Consider the following 20,764-nt stretch of genomic DNA (forward strand, 5'->3'; position numbering starts at 1 on the left):
ATATTTGATTGCATATCATTAGCACTATTTAAGAAGAAAAGTAAAGGAAGTTTGTCTGCAAATTATGCATGAATGTTTACAGGAATTTTTCTAGATTTTAGTCTAGATCACAAAGGAAAAGGTGTATTTGTAGGCTAATTACAGTAATGAGTTACTGTGCAAATTTGTTTTTATACTTTAATATAAAAATTGATATTGACATGGCATTCCTACAGATTACATGATTTCATTACTTTGTTTAATTTTTGCAAAAACCCAGTTAGAAAGTGTCATTATCCCCATTTTACAGAATAGGAAATGCTGATCCTGATTCACAGTTATACTAAATCACATGAGGCCACGCCACTGGTAAATGGCAGAGACAGAATGGAAGTCTTGTGGTTCCAAATCCTATTCTATTTTCATAAAGATTAAGTCATCCATGACCTGTATCATCTATGATCCCTGGTAAATTTATGTAAATTAGATTTTGTGAGTTTTCCTTATTCCAGCAAGTCAAAATAACATGTTGTATGGTCATCTTTCTTAGTCTAAAAATCAAAATACCGGGTCTGAAAGTGGACATACTTCTGAGTGACATGATAGAGCATTTGAAATTGTAGAGTCAAAAATCTGAGCTAAAAATGATAAAGATATGTTTAACATCAGGGATGAGGTTCTGATGTATTTTAAAAGGGATTTATTATAATTTTTTAAAATATCTAATAAACTTTCAATCTACTGTAATGAAAATGGTTACATTTTACAAACTTGAATCTCTAATTGGTTTTGGTTAAGTCCTTTTTAAGGATGGCAGCCGATATACATCTTCTTTGCTAGAGCCAGGAACTTGAAACTGGTACACTGGAAATATTTTACCTGAAATGAGTGCTAAATGAAGGCTGAAAGCTTCACACATTTCTGAGGATCAAAGTGAAGAACTCATAGTGCATTGTTAGGGAATCATATCTACTTCCTTCAAAACTCTTCATCTGATTTGTGCTAAAATTTAATAACTAACTAACTGATCCTTTTGCCTTCATAAAATTCTACTGAGATAACAGAATCCTAGCTCCTGGTCTATGAAAGATGATGTCCTGCAAAATGTAGTTTCCCTTAACCAACAAAAAAATAATTGGGTTAATCCAACCACCATAAGTGTGAAACTGAGGTGCTGCTTACTAAGATTGAATTTAATATTGTCACATGTCATCTGAGAGTACTTGCCTGATCATGTTGCCACTGCACAAAGTAAGCCTGACTACAAATGATAAAAGAATGATTATTCCAATATTTAGACATAGTTCATTGTCAAGCCTGAACAGAATGGGGGAAAAATGTTTTATCTTATGTGATTCTATCAATTTCTCTGGAAAGTCATTTATCTGGTTGCTATGTTAGTAGAAGAGCAAAGATAATAGGAGGAGTCTTCCATTATTCTTACCCATGACTTTCAATATGAAATTTTAATAAAATGGATTTGGGGGTTTTATTTCTTTTTAAAGCACCCAATGTAAGAAAATGAAATATTGGAAACGTGTTTTTTAAAACATATTTGTGAACCATAAAACTCTACATAAAATTGAAATTATTATTAACTATGGCTGCTTCTAACCTTATGCTTTAAAGGTTAAAAAAAAGGGACTAGAATTTACAATTATTGCCAATAAATAGAGAGGATTATGTAAAAATTAGCTTTATCTATTTGCATGTTAAGAGCAAGATGACCAGTGGCCCTCAGAGTGACATGCAGTTTTTAGAGTGGCTCTGTAACTGACTGCATGTGTGTCTTGAAGAGATCCTCTGGCCTCTCCAGCTTTCCTCCCAAGTAGGATGGGTGTACTAGAATTAATGATAACTAAACACTCTTCTGATTCCAACATTCTATGGTCCTGTGACATTTCTACCCTATTACAAAAGAACAACATTTAAAAGTGTGAACGCTCTGATAACTTTTTTCTTGCATTATTTCATAAAAGTGCCATGAAAGCAAACTGACAAGTTCAGGCAGCTTTCAGAACATAAAGGAGAAAGGCTGACAGCTTTTGAGAACCTCTTTGCTTTCAACTGAAAGCAAGTAGAGAACTCTTGCTCTCTGGCCCTGTATGTCATAATATTTTGTCTAGCGTCATTGAAATGTCTGACAACACTGTCGATTAAAAATGAGAATCACTGGGCCATATTTACTGTTATAAGGTGAAAGATAGTTTGAAAAGTATGGCATGAAGTATCCCAAAAGGATGATTTAGCTTAGACAATATTAACAAAATTTCACATGATAATAGGTATAGTCATTTGGCAGTAATTTGTTTCTTACTTTTTTCTGCATTTAGCTCTACCTTAAAAATTCCCCTTCATTTGTAAAGCTTTGTAAAATGCTGAATTTAGAATTCTGAAGGGACTATCAATTAATATTATGAATAATATTATTTAGAAACCATTCTGTGTGCTGCACAAGTCCTTTGAAAATGATTTGATAATCACTAAAGTGGCTGTCATTCATCTTTCAAAATCTGTTATACCTGGAAGTTTTATGTGACCTTTAGAAAACTGCATTCACAGAAATGTTCCTTCTAGTTTCCTAATAATTTTTATAAGAAATATTACCACACTGAGGTAAAAGAGTTTTACTTCCTTAGGTCAAATTCTTGTCACAACATGAAATAGGCAAAAGCAATTAGTCTAAAAAAAGCTCAGCCACAGTATCTTAGAATTTAGAGGAGTAACCCTTAGGAATTAGCTCACATAATTTCTGCACCGTTTTATAGGTAGACCTCATTTAACATGGCTGACATGTTGCCCCATGGCCTCTGCTGGGTAGTCACTACGTTGTTAGCAGACCTGCTCAGTTTTTGTAAAGCTCTATTATTAATTTTTACCTTATATTGACCAAATACCTACCTATCTATCAGTCGCTCACTCACACTATGCTTTTTGAGGCCAACGTAAATTTATCCATGCACTCTTCATACCTACCTAGTTTCTGTTAGGGACTCTGTGTTTTTCTCCATATGTCAGAAACCCATCACCAGTGGACTTGTCCGAATGAGAGATTGTTTTTCTCACAAAATGAGAAGTCTGACAGAAAGCTTGGTATTAATTCAGTGTCTCAAAGGTAATAGACCCAAAGTCTCTGCCTTTTCTTCATGGTTGCTGATGGAGGCTAAGGTTACAGCCATAACTTCAGTACTCCATGTGGACAGAAGGGGAGGAAATACTCACATCCACAAGTCTGCCTGATCTTTCAAGAGTCTTTAAAGTTCTGTCCCCAAATTTTTGCTTAAGTCTCATTGGTCTTAGCTAAAATGACTGAGAAAAGAATTTTTATACCTGGGCACACTGTCATACCCAATGAAATTGAGACTCTGTTAATAAAGAAGAGAGGAAAATCAATATAGCATCAAGCAGTCTCTACCACATTAACCTTTAAGTGTCCTAGAACATCTGCAAGATCCCAAGTTCTCTCAAGCTAGAAGCAATTCCAACTACTTTGAACATTCTTTTTGAGATCCCTCATGAAAAACATCATCATCTTCCCAAAGTGTGGAGTGCCTTCTTAAAGTACAGCACACAGAGTTGGACATACTATGACACTTGGGGTCAGACCATGGCGATACTAACTCTTGTCCTGTAGTTACTGCATTTCTATTCCGGCAGCCTCTCATTTAGAAATCTTTTTCAGTAACTAGCTCAAATTGAACATGCAACCAGGCAAAGCCAGCTGAAATTTTTCACACGGAATGAACCAAAGCTAGGATTACCCTATCCCATACTTACATTTTAATCAACTTTATTGAGGTGTCATTTACATATGATAAAAAGCACCCATTATAAATGTAAAATTTGTCGAGCTTGACAAATGTGCACAATTGTGTAACCACCACTACAAACAAGATATAGAATATTTCGATCACCTCAAAAAGTTCTCTTATGCTCTTTTCCTGTCAGTCCCATCACCACCTGTCCCATGAAACTACTGGTCAAATTTCCATTATTATAAATTTATTTTGTCTACTCTAGAAACCTCGTAAAAACAGGATCATATATATTCTTTCATGCCTGGCATCTTTCACACAGCTTGGTTTTAAAATTTATTTGCGTTGATGTGTGTATCATTAATTCATTTCTGATTATTGCTCAATATATTCCATTATACACGCATACCACTGTTGCTTATCCATCCTCCAACTGATTGGCATTTTGATATTTTCCACTTTGGGGCTATTTTGAATCAACTTGAGGTGAATGTTCATATACAAGTCTTTTCATAAACACAGGTTTTCTTTCTCCTTAGCAAACACTTAGGAGTAGAATTGCTGGGTCATATAGTAAGTGTATGTTTAACTTTATGAGAAAATGCCAATCTGATTTTCACAGTGATTGAACCATATTACACTACCACCAGTAATGTTTGGTAATCTTCTTGCCCCACATCATTGAAACACTTTTATCATCAGTCTTTATTTTAAAATTCTAATATTTGTGTACTCATTGTAGTTTTTTTATACATATGTATTTTATTTATACTTTGTATTTGATATATTTCATGATAAACTTTTTTTTTCCATCTTAACCATTTTTTAAGTGTTCAGTTCAGCGGTATCAAATACATTCACATCATTGTGCAAAAATCACCTCTGTCCATCCCCATAACTGTTTTCATCTTGTGAAACTGAAGCTCTATACCCATTAAAAAATAACTCCCCATTAGTCCTTGCCCACAGCCCCTGGTAACCACCAGTCTACTTTCGGTCTTTATGATTTTGACTATTCTAAGTACCTCATATAAGTGGGATCATACAGTACATATCTTTTTATGACTGGCTAATTTAATTTAGCATAATGTCCCCAAGGTTCCTCCATGTTATAAACATACTGCAGAATCTCCTTCCTTTTTAAGACTGAACAATATTCTCTTGCATGTATATCCACATTTTGCTTATCCATTCATCCACTGATGGACACTTGAGTTGGTTTAATTATTACGAATAGAGCTGCTATGAGCATGGGTGTACAAATATCTCTTTGAGATCCTACTTTCAATTCTTTGGGGTATATCCGCAGAAGCGGAATTGCTGGATCATATAATAATTCTATCTTTAATTACATGAGGAAACACCATACTGTTTTCCAAACTGACTGTACCAATTTCCACCAGTAGTACGCCAGGGTCCCAATTTCTCCATGTCCTTGCAAACACTCATATTCTATTTTTTTTAAGGTAGCCATCCTAATGGGTGTAAGGTGGTATTTAGTTGCAGTTTTGATTTGCATTTACCTAATGATTGGTGATGTTGAGCATCTCTTCATGTGCTTATTGGCCATTTGTATCTCTTCTTTGGACAAATATCTCTTCAAGTCTTTTGTTAATTTTGAATCAGATTGTTTGATTTTTTGTTGTTAAGTTTTTCTTTCTTTTTTTTAATTTTTAAATTTAATTTTACTTATTTTTTTATACAGCAGGTTCTTATTAGTCATCCATTTTATACACATTAGTGTATGCATGTCAATCCCAATCTCCCAATTCATCACACCCCACCCCCACCCCCAGCTGCTTTCCCCCCTTGGTGTCCATACGTTTGTTCTCCACATCTGTCTCTCAATTTCTGCCCTGGAAACTGGTTCATCTGTGCCATTTTTCTATGTTCCACATATATGTGTTAATATATGATATTTGTTTTCTCTTTCTGACTTACTTCACTCTGTATGACAGTCTCTAGATCCATCCATGTCTCAAAAAAAATGACCCAATTTCATTCCTTTTTATGGCTGCGTAATATTCCATTGTATATATGTACCACTTCTTCTGTATCCATTCATCTGTTGATGGGCATTTAGGTTGCTTCCATGACCTGGCTATTGTAAACAGTGCTGCAATGAACATTGGTGTGCATGTGTCTTTTTGAATTATGGTTATCTCTGGGTATATGCCCAGTGGTGGGATCACTGGGTCATTTGCTAATTCTATCTTTAATTTTTTTAAGGAACCTCCATACTGTTTTCCATAGTGGCTGTATCAAATTAAATTCCCACCAACAGTGTAAGAGGGTTCCCATTTCTCCACACCCTCTCCAGCATTTTCTGTTTGTAGATTTTCTGATGTTGCCCATTCTAACTGGAGTGAGGTGATACCTCACTGTAGTTTTGATTTGCATTTTTCTAATAGTGGTTTTGAGCAGGTTTTCATGTGCTTCTTGGTCATCTGTATGTCTTCTTTGGAGAAATGTCTATTTAGGTCTTCTGCCCATTTTTGGATTGGGTTTTTGTTTTTCTTAATATTGAGCTTCATGAGCTTTTATATATTTTGGAGATTAATCCTTTGTCCATTGATTCATTTGCAAATATTTTCTCCCATTCTGAGGGTTGCCTTTTTGTCTTGTTTATGGTTTCCTTTGCTATGCAAAAGTTTTTAAGTATCATTAGGTCCCATTAATTTATTTTTGGTTTTATTCTCATTACTCTAGGAGGTGGAGCAAAAAAGATCTTGCTGTGATTTATGTCAAAGAGTGTTCGTTCTATGTTTTCCTGTAAGAATTTTACAGTGTCCAGTCTTACATTTAGGTCGCCCATTCATTTTGAGTTTACTTTTGTGTATGGTGTTAGGGAGTGTTCTAATTTCATTCTTTTACATGTAGCTGTCCAGTTTTCCCAGCACCATTTATTGAAGAGACAGTCTTTCCTCCATTGTATATCCTTGCCTCCTTTGTCATAGATTAGTTGACCATAGGTGCATGGGTTAATATCTGGGCTTTCTATCTTGTTCCATTGATCTATAGTTCTGTTTTTCTGCTAGTACCATATTGTCTTGATTACTGTAGCTTTGTAGTATAGTCTGAAGTCAGGGTATCTAATTCCTCTAGCTCCGTTTTTTTCCCTCATGACTGCTTTGGTTATTTGGGGTCTTTTGTGTCTCCATATAAATTTTAAGATTTTTTGTTCTAGTTCTATAAAAAAAATGCCTTTGGTAATTTGATAGGGATTGCATTGAATCTGTAGATTGCTTTGTGTAGTATAGTCATTTTCACAATATTGATTCTTCCAATCCAAGAACATGGTATATCTCTCTATCTGTTGGTATCATCTTTAATTTCTTTCATCAGTGTCATAGTTTTCTGCATACAGGTCTTCTGTCTCCTTTGATAGGTTTATTTCTAGGTATTTTATTATTTTTGTGGCAATGGTAAGTGGGAGTGTTTCCTTAATTTCCCTTTCAGATTTTTCATCATTTGAGTATAGGAATGCAAGAGATTTCTGTGCATTAATTTTGTATCCTGCAACTTTACCAGATTCATTGATTAGCTCTAGTAGTTTTCTGGTAGCATCTTTAGGATTCTCTGTATATAATATCATGTCATCTGCAAACAGTGACAGTTTTACTTATTTTCCAATTTCTTTTCCTTTTATTTCTTTTTCTTCTCTGAATGCTGTGGCTAGGACTTCCAAAACTATGTTGATTAATAGTGCTGAGAGTGGACATCCTTGTCTTGTTCCTGATCTTAGAGGAAATGTTTCAGGTTTTCACCATTCAGAATGATGTTTGCGGTCGGTTTGTCATATATGGCCTTTGTTATGTTGAGTTAGGTCCCCTCTATGCCCACTTTCTGAATAGTTTTTATCATTAATCGGTGCTGAGTTTTGTCAGAAGCTTTTTCTGCATCTATTGAGACTATCATAGTCTTTTTCTTCTTCAATTTGTTAATATGGTATATCACATTGGTTGATTTGTGTATATTGAAGAATCCTTGCATCACTGGGATAAATACAACTTGATCATGGTGTATGATCCTTTTAATGTGTTGCTGGATTCTGTTTGCTAGTATTTTGTTGAGGATTTTTGCATCTATATTCATCAGTGATACTGGTCTGTAAATTTCTTTTTTGTAGTAGCACTGTCTGGTTTTGGTATCAGGGTAATGGTGGCCTCATAGAATGAGTTTTGGAGTGTTCCTTCCTCTGCAATTTCTTGGAAGAATTGTAGAAGAATCGGTGTTAGCTCTCCTCTAAATGTTTGATAGAATTCACCTATGAAGCCATCTGGTCCTGGACTTTTGCTTGCTGGATGATTTTTAACCACAGTTTCAATTTCATTACTTGTGATTGGTGTGTTCATATTTTCTCTTTCTTCCTGGTTCAGACTTGGAAGGTCATACCTTTCTAAGAATTTGTCCATTTCTTCCTGGTTGTCCATTTTATTGGCATAGAGTTGCTTGCCGTAGTCTCTTAGGATGCTTTGTATTTCTGCAATTTGTGTTGTAACTTCTCCTTTTTCATTTCTAATTTTATTAATTTGAGTCCTCTCCCTCTTTTTCTTGGTGAGTCTGGCTAATGGTTTATCAATTTTGTTTATTGCCTCAAAGAGCCAGCTTTTAGGTTTATTGATCTTTGCTATTGTTTTCTCTGTTTCTATTTCATTTATTTCTGCTCTGGTCTTTATAATTTCTTTCCTTTTGTTAATTTTGGGTTTTGTTTGTTCTTCTTTCTCTAGTTCCTTTAGGTGTAAGGTTAGATTTTTTACTTGAGATTTTTCTTGTTTCTTGAGGTAGGCTTGTATAGTTATAAACTTCCCTCTTAGAACTGACTACTTTTGCTGCATCCCATAGGTTTTAGATCGACGTGTTTTCATTGTCATTTGTCTCTAGGTATTTTTTGATTTTGTCTTTGATTTTTTCAGTGATCTCTTGGTTATTTACTAATGTATTGTTTAGCCTCCATTTGCTTGTGGTTTTTACATATTTTTCCCCTGTAATTCATTTCTAATCTCATAGCATTGTGGTCAGAAAAGATGCTTGATATGATTTCAATTTTCTTAAATTTACTGAGGCTTGATATCTGACCCAAGATGTGATCTATCCTGGAGAGTGTTCCATGCACACTTGAGAAGAAAGTGTAATCTGCTGTTTTTGGATGGAATGTCCTATAAATATCAATTAAATCTATCTGGTCTATTGTGTCATTTAAAGCTTGTGTTTCCTTATTAATTTTCTGTTTGGATGCTCTGTCCATTGGTGTAAGTGAGGTGTTATAGTCCCGTACTATTATTGTGTTACTGTTGATTTCCTCTTTTATAGCTGTTAGCAGTTGCTTTATGTATTGAGGTTCTCCTATGTTGTGTGCATATATGTTTATAATTGTTATATCTTCTTCTTGGCTTGATCCCTTGATCATTATAGTGTGCTTTCTTGCCTCTTGTAACATTCTTTATTTTGAAGTCTATTTTATCTGACATGAGTATTGTTACTCCAGCTTCCATTTGATTTCCATTTGCATGGAGTATCTTTTTCCATCCCTCACTTTAAGTGTATATGCGTCCCTAGGTCTGAAGTGAGTCTCTTGTAGACAGCATATATATGAGGCTTGTTTGTGTATCCATTCAGCAAGCCTCTGTCTTCTGGTGGGAGCATTTAATCCAATCATGTTTAAGGTAATTATCCATATGTATGTTCCTTTTACCTTTTTCTGAATTGTTTTGTGTTTGTTTTTGTAGGTCCTTTTCTTCTCTTGTGCTTCTCACTTAGGGAAGTTCCTTTAGCATTTGTTGTAGGGCTGGTTTGGTGGTACAGAATCTCTTAGCTTTTGTTTTTCTGTACAGATTTTGATTTCTCCATTGAATCTGAATTAGATCCTTGCTGGGTAGAGTAATCTTGGTTGTAGTTTCTTCCCTTTCATCACTTTAAGTATATCATGTCACTCCCTTCTGGCTTGTAGAGTTTCTACTGAGAAATCAGCTGTTAACCTTATGGGAGTTACCTTGTATGTTATTTGTTATTTTTCCCTTGCTACATTCAATAATTTTTCTTTACCTTTAATTTTTGCCAATTTGATTACTATGTGTATTGACGTGTTTCTCCTTTGGTTTATCCTATCTGGACTTTCTCTGCTTCCTGGACTTGGGTGGGTATTTGCTTTCACATGTTAGAGAAGTTTTTGACTATGATCTCTTCAAATATTTTCTCAGGTCTTTTCTCTCTCTCTTCTCCCTCTAGGACCCCTGTAATGAGAATGTTGTTGCATTTAATGTTGTCCCAGAGCCTGTCTTCATTTCTTTTCATTCTTTTTTCTTTATTCTGTTCCATGGCAGTGAATTCCACCATTCTGTCTTCCAGGTCCATTCTTCTGACTCAGTTATTCTGCTATTGATTCCTTCTAGTGTATTTTTTCATTTCAGTTACTGTATTGTTCATGTCTCTCTGTTTGTTCTTTAATTCTTCTAGACTTTTTAAACATTTCTTGCATCTTCTCGATCTTTGCCTCCATTCTTTTTCCAAGGTCCTGGATCATCTTCACTGTCATTATTTTGAATTCCTTTTCTGGAAGGTTGCATTTCTCCACTTCATTTAGTTGTTTTTCTGGGGTTTCTTCTTATTCCTTCATCTGGTACATAGTCCTGTGACTTTTCATTTTGTCTATCTTTCTGTGAATGTGGTTTTTGTTCCACAGGCTGCAGGATTGTAGTTCTTCTTGCTTCTGCTGTCTGCACTCTGGTGGATGAGGCAATCTAAGAGATTTGTGGAAGTTTCTTGATGGGAGGGACTGATGGTTAGTATAGCTGGCTGTTGCTCTGGTGGGCAGAGCTCAGTAAAACTTTAATCTGCTTGTCTGCTAATGGGTGGGACTGGGTCCCCTCTCTGTTGGATTTTTGGCCTTAGGCGACACAACACTGGAACCCACCCAGGCTCTTTGTTGGGGCTAATGGGGATTCTGGGAGGGGTCATGCCAAGGAGTACTTCCCAGAACTTCTGCTGCCAGTTTCCTTGTCCTCACCATGAGACAGAGTGACCCCCTGCCTCTGCAGGAGACCCTCCAAAGTAGCAGGTAGCTTCCCATAATTATAGGGTGGAATAAATTTTTTCTTATGCATTCTTAAAATAATTTTATTGATGAAGTTCTTTTCCCAGGTGGTGATTTAAAACATTAATATGTTTATAGTTGTTTTTTATGCAGTACAATTATTTTAGTTTTATTTGACAATTCAAATTTTAGTTGGAGAGGAAAAAGCAGACAAATGCAAGATATATTTCTTCCATATATATAAGTTTAGTAACAAATAGATTTAGCATTTTAACAATTTTTCTAAAAATATTTTTTCATTTATTGATTTCTCAAGTATGTGAATCTTTAAATTCCAAAAATACTATATTTATTAGAGTTGATTCATAACAATCTTCTTCTAAAACAAATACATCAATTTTTAATAATAATTTTTTAACTTGATATCAAGAAGTTTATCTTAAAAAATAGAATGGCATCCTGCCATATCAGTCACATCACATCCACAGCCTGGTGGAGGGAGAATAATTCTAGTGGACCAAGTTTCATAACTGCAGTGTATGTAGAACTTTTATTTTTTATCAGTAGTTGTTATTTTACATCAGGACACTTGCTGACCAAAAAACAATGCTGGTTGCAATGAATCCATCACCTTGAAATTTCACCATATATAACTCAAATATTCCTGACAATTGGTTCTTAGCATGTAAATTACTTAAACAAATCATAGAGTCAACTATTAGTTTAATCATATGTTTTAAGTACTCTGTTTAATAGAAAATACATTTTAATTTCTCAGTATATTTGTTTACTAAATATATGTAAGGGTATATTCTAGAGCTCTAAGTAGTATATGCAGTGTTTTGCTTCTCTTGAATAAGAGCTTGCAAAAATATAAATCGTCTGGTTTAAATGGTTAGAAATTAATAACTTCCTTTTTTGTCATAGAATATAATTGATTTGTAAAATTTAGTGTGAATAAAGTTCAAAGAATAGCAGAGTGTAAGTTTCTGTTTAACATCTATCTCATTTGTGGAGCAACAGGTGACCACAGATTTGGGACAGTGAGACGGCAGTGAGTACTGCCAGCAACAGCCCAGTTGTAAGAATTTTGATGGCACCTGTCAGTGTGATGATATTGCTCTATTTTGAAGGATGATCCTCCTCAGTGCCCTAGTTTTCCTATTAACTCGCTTACTACCATACTGCTCACTTGCCCTTCTCTTGGGCTAACTGCTGTGTCTTGTCCTATCTTTGATACAGAATCTTAAATGCTTTCAGTAGCAGCTCTTATCAGTACCACAGGAGGGGAGCACCTTAGAGAACTGAAGTACTGTTATATTTTTCCACCTTCCAGGATAAAAGCATGCTGTTTGGATAAGAGCTGAAAATGGTTCAAGGAAAGAGTCCTAGATAAAAATAGATAAATAAATGAAATAAAATGTGAATAAATCTTTTCAAATGGTTCATGAAACAATATGACATTATTTCATACATCTTTAAGAAGTGAAGGGTTTGAAGAGTACACACATGCCAGGTGGTTTAAGGGAAAAATCCTCTTGCTTATGAAATAAACATTTGTATACAGGAATCTTTTCTTTTTTTTTTAATATGATGTTTTGGGAACATAATGAGAACTCTTAAACCTAGTGTACAACAAAGTTGGAATATATTAACATTTAATATAAAACGTCGCCATCTGTTCTCCTGTTCTTTACTGAATTCAGAAAAGACCAATAGTCCAACAGCACAATGACCTATGTTTATAAGAAAGTATCACTTTTTGAGCAAAACATATAATATTAATATTGATTGATTTAAAAAGATATTTTAAGGCCAGAAATCTGAATTAAATAGAACCATAATTAATTTATTCTGAGCTGTCAACAGGTAGCTTAATGTAGTTTCTTACATCAGATTTAAACTTTTATTTTGGAATCAATTTCCACTGTTTAAAACAGAGATTGGCAAACTATGTCCCACTTCTTATTTTTGAAAATAAGTTTTATTCTAACATAACTATGCCCATTCATTTACTTAATGTCTATGGCTACTTTCATGATACAAATGAGTTGAGTAGTCATAACAGAGACCATATGTCCAACAAAAGTATTTACTATCTGGTCTCTACAGAAAGGTTTGTGACTCTCATCTAAATCATAAAACCGCACCTGTGGAAGCTTAAATTTATTATAGTCTAAAGAGAATAAGTATTGTAAAAGACTTATGTTCAAAATTTTCTACTTAGAAAATTTTCAGATAAATCAGCAGTGTACCAAGGTGAGGGGTTTCTTAAAATTAATTAATTAATTTTTGGCTGCGTTGGGTCGTTTCTGCTCGCAGGGTTTCTCTAGTTGCGGCAAGCAGGGGTTATTCTTCATTGCGATGCATGGGCTTCTCACAGTGGTGGCTTCTCTTGTTGTGGAGCATGGTCTCTAGGCACGTGGGCTTCAGTAGTTATGGCATGCGGTCTCAGTAGTTGTGCTTGCGAGCTGTAGAGAGCAGGCTCAGTAGTTGTGGTGCATGGACTTTGTTGCTCCACAGCATGTGGGATCTTCCTGGAACAGGGATCGAACCCATGTTCCCTGCTTTGGCAGGCGGATTCTTAACCACTGTGCCACCAGGGAAGCCCCCCAAAGTGAGTTTGGTGGAAAGCCTATGGGTATGTTTAAAAGAAACAAACAAACAAAAAAGCGATCCTATAGTTGAACGGGATACTCTCTTTTCCCCTACTTAAGAATCTGTCAGATGATAAGGATCTGAGAAATCATTCAATAAATTAACCACTTTAACTTTTTAAATTTAATATTACCCAAATTTCTTTGACTTCCCCTTCTCCCCACTATAAACCAGTTTTTAATATTTTTGTAGGACAAGAGTGGTCTGCAGAAGAAAGTGCTAAAAATGCTATCCTAAAAAAAAATGTACTTCTAAAATGTGAAAACATATAGGTCAGAATAGCTCAACTGAATGTATGGAATATAGCATCATAGATTGTAGATTTCAAAGAGCCATATAGCTTATTTAATTGAATTCCCAATCTTAGCAGATTACAGAAAAATAAAATTGATAATTCTAATATGCTAATCCTATTTTACTATATAAGAGATGGTAATCATGACTACCTTCAAGTTTACAAAATGCACTTAATGAATTGTGTATATATGTTGGCTTCACTCACTGTAGATAAAACATAGTTATGCCATAAGTGCTGAAAAAATTGTGGTTTTACATATTGCATTAAATCAGTTAGTGCTATAATTAATTTTAATAGGATGTTTTTAAGTCCCTAACTAGATTACTTTATAAATAAGTACTGAATGCACCCTCTACATGTTTTGTTATTTTAGAGGTAATGTAAATTTAATTATGCAGATAATCTAAGTAGATTTTTATTTTGCCTCTGAATTATCACTTTCATTTTAATGGCTTGAATGCTTCTTATCACTATTTGTGAATGGGATTAATTAAATCTAGAATGATGCTTTTAATACTGTGTGATGGAATAAATTTAGTAAGAGGGTTGACATCCATGTGTTGGTCAAAATTATTATTAAATCTGTTAGACCCTGAGAAGTATAAACTCAGAAAGACAAAATGTTCACTTCCATTAACATTTTATTGTAAATGCAGTCATTCTTTTATAGATTGTCAGTTGATTCTAAAATTAAAAAAAATATTTTTCACATTCATTCTTCTATTAAACAAATCCTTGTTGAGAACTTACTATGTATCCTATTAGAATATAAATTCCACAAAGCAGAAATCTTGATTTGTTTATGCTGTGTCCTTACTGCTTGGCATATAGTAGCTACTCAAAGCTATGTATTGAATGAATGAATGGTTTTAAATACTGAAGATTCAGCAGCATAACATGAAACAGTCTCAGTACTCGAATTGCTTAAAGGCATTTGTAGCACCATGTAGAAAATACACAATAGAGATAAATATAGAGGCTATGAGTCACTTAGGAAGAGACTAATCCACTTTTTAGGAAAGGGGCCAGGGAAGGCTATCTTGTAACTACTAATTTACTTTCTGATTCTATGGATTTCTCTATTCTGGGCATTTCATATAAATGGAATAGTGCAATACAATATAATGCATGTATAAATAGAATAATATCAATACAATATGTTGTCTTTTGTGACTGGTTTCTTTCACTTAGTATAATATTCTCAAGCTTCATTGTTACATGTGGTAACATGTAGCAGTATCTTATTCCTTTTTATTGCCAAATAATTTCCCATTATGTGGACATCCCATATTTGGTTTATCCATTCATTAATTGATAGACTTTTTTCCTGCTTTTTGGCTATTATGAATAATGTTAATATTAACATTTATGTACAAGTCTTTTTGTGTGTGGATACATGCTTTGAATTCTCTTGGATATATAACCAGGAGTGGAATTGCTAAATCATATAAAAACAATTTTATGTTTGAACTTTTTGAAGAACATTCAAACTGTTTTCCAAACTGGCTGCACAATTTTACATTGCCAACAGCAGTATACTATTATTCCAATTTCTCCAGGCCAACACTTGTTATTATTGATCTTTCTTATTATAGTCTTCTAGGGTTATTATTTTTAATGGAAAATGGCTTTCAATTTGTGGAATTTTAAATAACAGCAGCCCTGGGAGAAGTATTTGTAAGAAGCTATGGTTAATTATGTACATATTATCTTCCCTTGGGGGTGGTTTCAGAAAATATGGACTTCTTTTTTTTTTTTTTAATTAGAAGACTGTACATTTGACAGTAGCCTTTCACTATATGTAGCTCTCCAAAGATTTATATAACTGAGTTAAGGAATCACTATTATAAGTAAATCATCTTAGAATTAAAAGTTTTAACATTAATTTATTCAGAAGATCACATTCGAATTAATATTTCATATGTTTTGAATCAAATTTTATGTGCTATTAAATGTTTTATTTTTTATATGTATGTTCTGATTTATTCCATCAGTATTCTCCCTAAGTAGATTGACCCCCTTTTAAAGGCAGCAGTTCTGTTTTATATGTTCCTGAGAACTGTGAAGGGTCTGGGATTCTACCTTACTTTCCAGCTAACAAATAAGCCTGTCACTGTTTCATGGTTGCTGGCAGAAGACACAGGCCTTCACAGTCAGAGACAAAGAACTCTATTATTTACCACAATAGCAATAGCCAGAATATCAGCATTTTCCTTTGCCTCTTCCCCAGTCTCCAATTTGTTCAGGATGACATGAAGAGGGACAGGTGACATCAGCACACACAATGCATTATGTCACCCAAGAGGAACATTAAACTTGAGAGAAAGATATTGTTTCTGTTTTCCATGTCTGTTTACTATATAAAACATTCTTGAAATGATAACCCAGAACAAAGGCAGTCAGTGCTTCTGCTTACAAGATATACAGAAGTGTGAAACTCAAGAAGAATTGACTTCCAGTAGTTCTTTTTAACTATAATGTAGCTCTCAAAATGTTTTGTACCTAGGAAGTTATAAGTTTGTTGACTTAATTTTGTTTTGCCATGCAGCATGTAGCGAGATGAATTTGTGAAAGAAATATTTATTTTCTGTAAAATCTTCTGATTAGACCAAATGCTTCCCTTTTTATAACAGTAATGATTTTGTCGAGTTAAAGTTTAACTTCTCTGCAATCATTGCCAAAAGAAAACTAGGTTATCTTTTGTAATGCATAAAAAATAATGTATGTGTGTAATAAGTAGATTGCTACTTTAAGAGATTATCAACTGAAATAAGTAATACAAAATCAAACAAGTTAAGTTTTAATTAATTGCAATAAACTAGAGTGCTTAACATGAAGCTCCTCTCAACTAAATCCATTATTATCATTAAAAAAAATTATTTTATATTAGTGTAAAAATACCAAGGGTAATAACCTGAAAGTAGTTGAGCTGGAGGAGTGAAGAGAAACCATCAACACCCTTGTTCAGACTCCCATAATTCACTTTGTGTTAACCACCTCCCCACTGAGGGAAGCTATAATCCATAGAGTGCTTATTTTCTTTCCCCTTTATTTATTTATTTTCCGTACTGACATTTATTACTTTAATGACACTTAGGTGCTGCAGAATAAATGCCTCTGTTTCAGACATATAGAAAATCCAATAATCTATCACTCTGATAAACCATTCCATTAGTAGGGAATAACTACAAATATTCTATATGCAAGTACTTTATATCATTCTGGAAATACAATCCAGAGGCAAAGCTTTAAGGCTACACATTAAGGCTACCTTGGTTATTTAAATGTGTATAAGCAACAAGGGCACTTTTGCAAAAGGTAGTATAAATTAAACAGTATCTACATCTTAGGAAAAGAAAAGCTATTACAAGCCAACTACACATCCAAAGTGGTATCTTACAACTTACTGCTATTATTCTCATGCAGGACAGACTATTGCTCACAACCGCACATTTCAGAGCACCAAGAAATTTTCATATTTTTGTTATCTTTTAATCAAGGTGACATCAGAATAAAAACATTTAAAATTAAACTTTTCTGTTAAAAGTGAAATTTATTACAATACGGTAAGTGCAGTGTTATTAAAAATGCTTGTTAGGGGCTTCCCTGGTGGCACAGTGGTTGAGAGTCCGCCTGCCGATGCAGGGGACACGGGTTCCTGCCCCGGTCTGGGAGGATTCCACATGCCGTGGAGCGGCTGGGCCCATGAACCATGGCCGCTGAGCCTGCGCGTCTGGAACCTGTGCTCCGCAACGGGAGAGGCCACAACAGTGAGAGGCCCGTGTACCGCAAAAAAAAAAAAAAAAAAAAAAAGCTTGTTAAAATTATAAAGTGTCTATATAATTTTTCTAATATAAATATTGGAAATAACAACTTTAACAGTTCTATACATACATAGTACATTGAAAACATAAAATCATGCACAAGGCTAAAATATCACTTTGCACATTATCCTTTCAGGTATTACTCTTGTCTTCTGATCCCAGCATCATTACAGAATATGAAGGAGTTACAAACTTCAAGGTTTCAGTGTTTTCAATGTATATCAGTTATCACACATTAACAATGCTTTAAAATCATTGCTTATATTCTACACATGGTTCTAGTTCCCATATTTCCCTTCCTCGATAGGTCTTGGACAAAAAGTTGATCTAGAAAACCTATGATTACAGGACCCAGCATGACATGAATTCTCAATGACTCATTTAAAAGTGGCATAAAGTGTTATATATATATATATATTTTTTAAGTCCTACAGGGCATGAAAGACAATAAGTATATCGCATGTAAATAAGATAAAGCAGCTCACACTCTACTTGCTTACTTGGCTCCACATCTCTATAGGAAGGAGAAGCCGAGCCATGAAGAAGTTAGGGCAAATTGGAACTGCTGGGAGTGTGTGTGTTTGGGGCACTGGAGGAGCTGGTTAGGGTGTGTGGGGAGCACTGTAGGGAAGGAGTTGGGGAGAAATGTCAGATTATGAAGGGAAATTAAACAGCGTTACTTACCCATTCTTCCCCATCCTGCTAAAGCAGGGGCCAGTTCCAGCCCAGCCTTCCTCCCCTGCCTCCCAGTGGAGGATTCGTCCCCTCAGCACTGTGAAGACAGCCACTGCCTTTCAGACAATGTGAAGCCATAGCTGTTCCCTACTGAGAACACTTCACAAATTTGAGGAACAGGCTATAAATTAAAGGTTTGGACATTTCACAAATACCAAGGATAGTCTGAAGTAGGCCTCAACATGAGGGTCAGGGGAAACAGTTTTTACAAGCAGCTAATGCCCAGAGAGGCTAAGGGGTTTAGCCAAGGGGAAGGCAATGCTTCTTCCTTCATGACAGCACTTCTCAGGCTTTAATGTGCATGTGATCCAATTGGGATCTCATCAAAGTGTATTAGGTTGAGGGTGGGGCCTCAGACTCTGCATTTGTAATAAGCTCCTATGGACCATGCTTCGAGATGCTGATGCTCTTGGTCTATGGACCACACTTGGAGAAGCAAGAGTCTGTAACATAAAGAGGGAGCCGCCTCTGTCTCTCTGGGCCACAGGTATATCTTGGAAGTCCTAGGCAGAGCTGAGACAGCCCCAGTGCTATGTACCCACTCAAGCACATCCCCAGGGAAAAGGTGGAGATGCAGCACACTGAGTGAGCAACTGTCTACAAGACTGTTAACATATTTTCTGAGAGCACCGGGACTCTATGAACAGCTAAACAAATAACATAATTCAACTTGAGTAAATGGAGAGGTCTACTGGCTGGGAATAAAACTAACCTTTTCCCCATGTAGTCCTCCTTAAAGTGAACATGATTACAAAGGTATAAAAAAACAGCATATTAAATTTCATAGTAAAAGGCCACATGTGCACACATATACATACAGTATGAATTCTAAGAAATTAAATGCATTTTTTTCAGAATAAAACACGTGCTACCACTGCTCCCAGCTAAAAGCGTCTCCTCTTCCAAATACAAGGAAAAAAACCTTGAATTGTAAGGACAATCACTGCATTGCCTGCCAGCACCAGGCCACAGGCTCCCCATTTGATCACAGCCACGTGAGCAAGAATAACAGGAAATCCAAAGGCAGAAACAACAATTCTGGTAGTGAAAAAAATAAGCCAGTTCCTGATAGGCACTACTTGTTGAATCTGCATCATATGTTGCTCGTTTGGCAATAAAATAGGGGATGGGAGAGATGACATGGAATATCAGGACAAACAAGGGTCAGTAAACACCGTAATCCTCTAAGGCACATCCCAGCATAAGAAAAGTCAGCCCAGTAGTCCCAGTGAAGGATAATACCACAAGAGCTTTAACGCCCGCCATGTCTCCTGAGCTGGGGCCGCGGCTGCTTCCGGCTTCTTGCTATGGCCCTGCCCTTCTTTCCCCTTTAACTGAACTATTGTCCAACCTTGATTCCCATCTCCCATACTTAGGTAATTAATATTTTGTTTACCTAAATGCAGACAGTCACTAATATATCTTCTTATTTGTTTCATGTGGTTTAGTACATTGCCCTTAGTAATACTGTGCTACCTGTCTCCAGAATTCAACATATTACCTTTCTTTCAATAATTCTTTCATTCATAGTAATCTTTGTAAATCTTTATTCCACCAACTTTAAATATACTTTTGTTCTATGTGTTCTAACTGATATTTACCCATCTTATTCACTGTACATAAAATCAGTATATATTTTTAAAGTATCTATGTATCTATCAGACAAATCTTTTTCTTTCTCTTCTCCTTCTCCTCCTCTTCCTCCTCTTTCTCCCTACTTCTCCTTCTTTTTATTATTATTTTTTGAATTTTTATTATTATTGAAGAAGAACAGAGATAAATGAAGAAAAAAGAGAGGGGGACTTATCATGCCTTGTATTTATTGAACCAGTTTGGGCTTTTTTGATCCATATATGCTTCTCTAAATGCTTACATATCACATATTTAAATACGTGTCTAGAATTTTTATGATGCATAATAGTGGTTTCATTAGAACAAAGTTTTCTGCATTTATTCATTTTCTTATTTTGAAAATGAAAATATTTCTATATAGTTCTGAGTTTACTGTTATATCTCAAATGTTTCATTCTGCTTTAGAATTCAGTTAAAGACTTCTGTTTTTAGCTTTAGACAAACATATTATTCCTAGTGTCTTGTAGGAAATATTTTTTCTCTTCCCTGGAGCTAGTGTTTGATGTCACAGAGTATGCCCCTGACAAACAAGGCCTGTTCTTTGACCTGACCTCTATGGTCAGAGTTACTCTTCTTCCATCCTTCTGTTTTCCAAAGGGTTAACTTTTGGCTTCCAGACTAAGACTTAATATATTCTAGAATTACACTAAGTTAAAATAGGAAAAATTTATTCAGTTATTGTCTAGAAAAATGTAAAAAGGTGAGCATTCATTTGCTTATATTACCCCTCACCTTGGACATTAGCAATGACATCTCCATCAAAAACAAAATAGATTCATTCAAGCAGGAAAAAAAAAATCTTCACCTGAGTCATTTAAGTGAAGGTTTAAACATTTCTTGTATCAATGAG

General features: G+C 35.0%; 1 protein-coding gene and 1 pseudogene across 11 annotated transcripts in view; one reads left to right on the plus strand and one right to left on the minus strand.

The window, feature by feature from the left end:
• The window catches only part of NAALADL2 (N-acetylated alpha-linked acidic dipeptidase like 2), a 1,532,395-nt gene that overhangs the window by 1,032,624 nt on the left and 479,007 nt on the right, over nt 1-20,764 (plus strand). The gene's annotated exons all lie outside the window — the stretch shown is intronic.
• Nucleotides 19,151-19,589, minus strand: LOC308618286 (leptin receptor gene-related protein-like; annotated as a pseudogene). Its single transcript has one exon. The product of its transcript is annotated as a leptin receptor gene-related protein-like (transcript).

This window comes from Mesoplodon bidens (assembly GCF_964165515.1).
Source record: "Mesoplodon bidens genome assembly, chromosome: 5".
Classification (NCBI taxonomy): Eukaryota; Metazoa; Chordata; class Mammalia; order Artiodactyla; family Ziphiidae; genus Mesoplodon; species Mesoplodon bidens.